Raw genomic sequence first — 4853 nt, forward strand, 5'->3', positions numbered from 1 at the left:
CACCCCCCCCCCCCCCCCAGGAGAAATGTCCAGAAGGGGAATTGCTGGGGTAAAAGGTAGGCACCTTTTCAAGGCTTTCAGTTCTGTGGCACTTGTGAAATCCTGGGCTGCCCCCCCTCCCCCGCTTCCCAAGACGTTCCCTTGAGTTCCTTCCTCGACCCTGCCCACACCTTCGCTCCATCCATCCGTCGGCGGCGGGGCCAGCCCAGGGAATACTAGGTCCTTGTCCCCCAAGCTGAAACCATACTTCCTTTGGCTCCGGCCTACTCAGCCTGCGAGGCAGACTCTTGAAAAGATCCCGCCTCCCAGATCGCGTCCCCACAGCCTGGCATTCCAGCCTGAAAGTCCCTCCCAGGTCACCCAGGGGCACGAGCACGGGAACTGGCTAAGGCTTTGCGGCGTATGCAGGAGCCCGGCAGCCGCGTAGGGGACCGGTCGGGCCTCTGGGGCGTGATCAAGGGTGGGAGGGCAGCTCCGGGGGTCCCGGGCTGGGGCCGCCGCTGCAGAAACCGTGAGGGAGGGAACAGCACGCAGAACTTTCCGGGCCTGCGCAGCGGCAGTGAGTCCCTGGCGGGCGCGCAGGATGTGCCCGCTTCCTGTTTGCTCAGCGCCGCAGCGAGCCGAGCTCACACACTAACCGCAGAGTCTTCAAAGGCCGCCAGCAAACCAGGGCGCTGGGCAGCCGAGGCCTGGGAAAAGGCAGCGAGGGGGAGGTGAGGGCACCTCGGAGAGAAACAGAGAGGTGACCAGCCCCCGGGACAGAAGGGAGCGGGTGTTTTCAGTCCCTCCCTTCTTCCTCCTATCAAATCTGTCCCCTCTGGTCATCAGTCCCTGCTCTGGGGGTCCAAGGCTCCCCGCATCCCGACTTGTCTCCCCCCAGCTTTTCTCTTCCAACCGATCGCCCTGGCCAGAGTCTCAATAGGTCAGGCCCCAGCTGGCTAATGGGCCCTACACACTTGTTTAATACTTTCCTCTTCCAATGCTTTCCTCTTCTGGGCTTGTTCCAGGTACACAGCGCCCTCGACTAACGAGATCAGTAGTTCAGTGAAGACAGCCACCTTGAAGTTGATAATGGGCTGGCAGGCAGGACCTAGGAGCTTGCCGTGGGCACAGCCTTGTTCAAGGCACTTTGAGGAGATACAAAATAAATAGCTGTCAAGGTCCCTTGCACCTGGGAGCTGGCATCCTAGGTAGGGCAGCAAGCTTACATTTGCCGAGCACTTGTTCTTTGCCAAGCATGTCAGGCACTTCACAAACGTTATGTAATCCCACCACAACCCCCTGGGTTAGTTAGTTTAAACTGGAACGAATATCGTAATGATGTGCCCAGAAGTATCAATGTGGGGCAGGAGAACCTTATTTAGTGGTGATAATGCAGGATGTGTGTGAGGGTGGATGTGGGGTTCACTCTTAGTGGGATCAGTCTGAATCCTCAGAGGGTGGACACAGGACTACCCGAGACAAAGGTCATCGTAGGCTGCATTTACAGCTACAACCCCTCACCAGTACACCTAAAGAGATTCTCATCTGGTAGACACGGGTGGGATATTTGGGGCAGGTGGGCTACAGACACGTATAAGAGTATCCCCTCACTCTCCGAACGGACGTTCCTGATTTGAGACAGTAAGACTTTGGATAGCGACAGATACCTGTATTTGGAAAAACTTCCCCAATGATTCGTATTCTCACTCCTCCTACCCCCATTTAGCTGAAAATTATGATACTACATGGCAGGAGGTTGGCTTTACAACAACCCAATAAGTCAGGTGCTGTTATCCCAATTTTCCAGGGCAGAAGCCAAGGCACAGAACGGCTAAGTGAATGGCCCAAGACGGCACAGCTAGTAAGTAAGTGCTGGGAGTTCTGAATGCAGGTCTGGTCTTGGTCCAGGGCCCACGCTATTAACCACTAGGCTTAAGTACCTCTGATGCAGAGTTCCTGAACAAGGAGGTGAGAGAATCACGGGGCCTTCTCTTTGCAGTCCTCTCTTGGCACTCTATACTGGTTCAGGTGCCACACTGGGTGCCACAGAGCCACCTGGAAGCAGGCTGGAGGGGAAGCGAACAGGATAGGTGGGCATCTGGAAGCGGCATCACGAGCACAGCAGCTGCAGCAGGGAGAGCTAAGTGGGCGTGATGTGTAGGGAAGCCCTGGTCGCCATGCGAACTACTAAACACCTGTCCCAGTCGGCCTACAGGGCTGGGGTGGGAAGCAAGTTGACTTCGCACAGCTGTCATGTAGAGGAGGGGGTGCATTCTGTGTGACTAGGAATGATGGGGAACAGAGAAATGGCAGGTTTGGGTTCATTCCGAGGAAGACATTTTGGTGGCTGGCTGGTACAGGAACTGAACCCTTGACCTTGGTATTACAAGGCTGCGTTCTAACCGACTGAACTAACTGGCCAGCCCCAAGGAGGACATTTTGGATATTCAGATGGTACTAGGTCAGCTCTGATAAGCAGTGATCTTCCTGTGTCTAGAAATGTCCAAGCAGAGACCACATAGTCTCTTGAAAACACCTGGATGTTTCCAAGTTGAAGCCCACTTAATGGCCCAGTCTGTTTTAGCACAATTCATGGTGGGCACCTTAGGCAGGGAGGGCAGGAAGAGCAGACTTGCAGCTGGGAGAAGGGGGGCAGAGAAGAGCAATGAGACGAGGGGCAGGAGGCTCCCGCGTCCATTCCTCACGTACACACACAACACGCACACAGCTCTCAGCTTGGGGAACGCAGGGGCTGATGGGATGGAAAGACAGTCATCTCTGGAGCTCGGAACCGTGATAAGGTCTTGGTTTAAAAACAAAAAACACCTGCAGGCAGCTGTGGTAATTACCATCAAAAGTGGGGGCTGGACTTAGGTACTCAGATCAAGACACACTCACAACTCATTGACTCATTGGAAGGCCTTTCTGTGGGGGAATGGGAAGGGCTGGGCTACTCTGCCTTGGACTCTGTCCCAAGGCTACAGGACAAAGGTCTCTGACTAGTGGGCCCCTGGCCCTATGGAGACAGTTGACTAGGTCTCTAGAGAAGAGGAGGAGCAGGAGAATGCCTCTCAGAAATGGAGTCAGGTAGAACTGGATTCCAACTGTCATATGATCACCCACCGGCCGCATGACCTGGGGCATGAGCCTTAGAGAAGACAGTAAGAGTGATAATGTGGGCCTCAATTGTGTGTGTGTGTGTGTGTGACCAGAGTTACTACTCAGGTGACATGCATACAGAGAATGCTCTCAGCCCATCGCCCAGCTCATGGAATGTGCTGGGTACCTGGTAGGTGACTCCACGTCAGTTCACTCCAGGCTCCACTGGGAGCTTCTGCTCTTGCCAAGAAGCTCTTGGTGACCATTTGGAGCTGCCACCTTCTCCCCTCAGCATCCCCTTGGCATGTGCTTCTATGTCTCTTCTGGGCCCCCATCTGAGAGTCTCTGCTACATGACTCTGTGTCACATATCCTGTCTGACTCCACCTTGTCAAGGGCAGCTATTCTAGAACACAGAAGATGTGACAAGCAAGAAGGCCTAAAGCTGCTTGGGGCCTGCTGGGAGGGAAACTGGCTTTGCAGCTTCAGGGCCTTGCCATGGACCACTGGGGCTTTCTCAACCACCCATCCTACCCCACTTGGGCTGCTTGCTCAGTTCCTGTTTCACAAAGAAACAAGGAAGTGAGGAGATGGGCTGGCTTCAGAGCAAGGGCTGCTGGGTGGGGGTTTGGGGAGCACCTCCCACTCCAGCTGTGACAAGCCGGGGGCAGGGATGGATGGGGAGGAAACAGTTGCAATTGAATCTTTCACATTTCTATTTTTTGGGAGCACCAAGAGTGCCCAACCACTGATTTGAGGAAGTGCCCAGTGAGTTGGTAAAATTCACCACTGACGTGGTTTAGCTGGGTGAAGAGTAACCAGACCAACCCCTTCCGGGGTCCCAGCTCATGAACAGCTGGAGCCAGCTGGCTGGCAAATGAGCGAGGGCTGACTCAGTTATCACGTTAAAAATGAACCATTTAGACTACTTGCGTGTGACTGTATCTATCTATCATCTTACCCATGCCCTTTTCTATTCCGTAGTTCCACACCACGATCACCCTTGTGGTCACAGGCGTGTGACCTCAAACAGGTCTCCTCGGGCTTCCGTTTGTCCATTAGAGGCTGTCAGAGAGTGACACAAGCACACACTGACAACAAGAGGGGAGTGATGGAACAGCTGAGTCAGGATGCTGGGGACCTAATACTCGCTCTGGCTCCAACTGCCTGTGTGACCTTGGGCAAGTCCCTTCCCCTTTCTGAGCTGCTGTTGAAATTTTCCCGTTTGTACACTGAAGGGATTGAACCAGATTTCTGTTTGTTTGCTCATGGAGCTCCTATTTAGGACTGGCTACAGAATTTGCAGGGTCTGGGGTAAAATGAAAATGTGGGGCCCCTGGTTAAAAATTATTAAGAATTTCGGGATGGCGACAGGAGAGCATTAAACCAAGCACGGAGTCCTTCTAAGTACAAGTCCCTGAGTGACTGCACAGGTCGTACACACATGTAGCTGGCCCTGTAACTACTTCAATTTTCTGGGACACCTATAAGGGCTGCTTTTTGCAGGAGCTCTGTTTTCTGTGACAGCTCTTGTGGCATTTCAGAGGAAACTCGGTCTCCAGGGAGCATAGTTTGGAAATCACAAGTAAGTGCTTTCTTGCTCCAAAGCCTTTCTAGTTTTGACTCTTTACACGAGGGCACTTCAGAAAGTCCGTGGAGGGCTGGCCCGGTGGCGCACTGCTACAGTGCGCCGCTTGGGAGTGCGGCGGCGCTCCTGCCGAGGGTTCGGATCCCACATACAGACCGGTTCCCGCTCACTGGCTGAGCGAGGGG

This window comes from Galeopterus variegatus, unplaced genomic scaffold (genome assembly GCF_000696425.1).
Source record: "Galeopterus variegatus unplaced genomic scaffold, G_variegatus-3.0.2 Scaffold779, whole genome shotgun sequence".
NCBI classification, from domain to species: domain Eukaryota; kingdom Metazoa; phylum Chordata; class Mammalia; order Dermoptera; family Cynocephalidae; genus Galeopterus; species Galeopterus variegatus.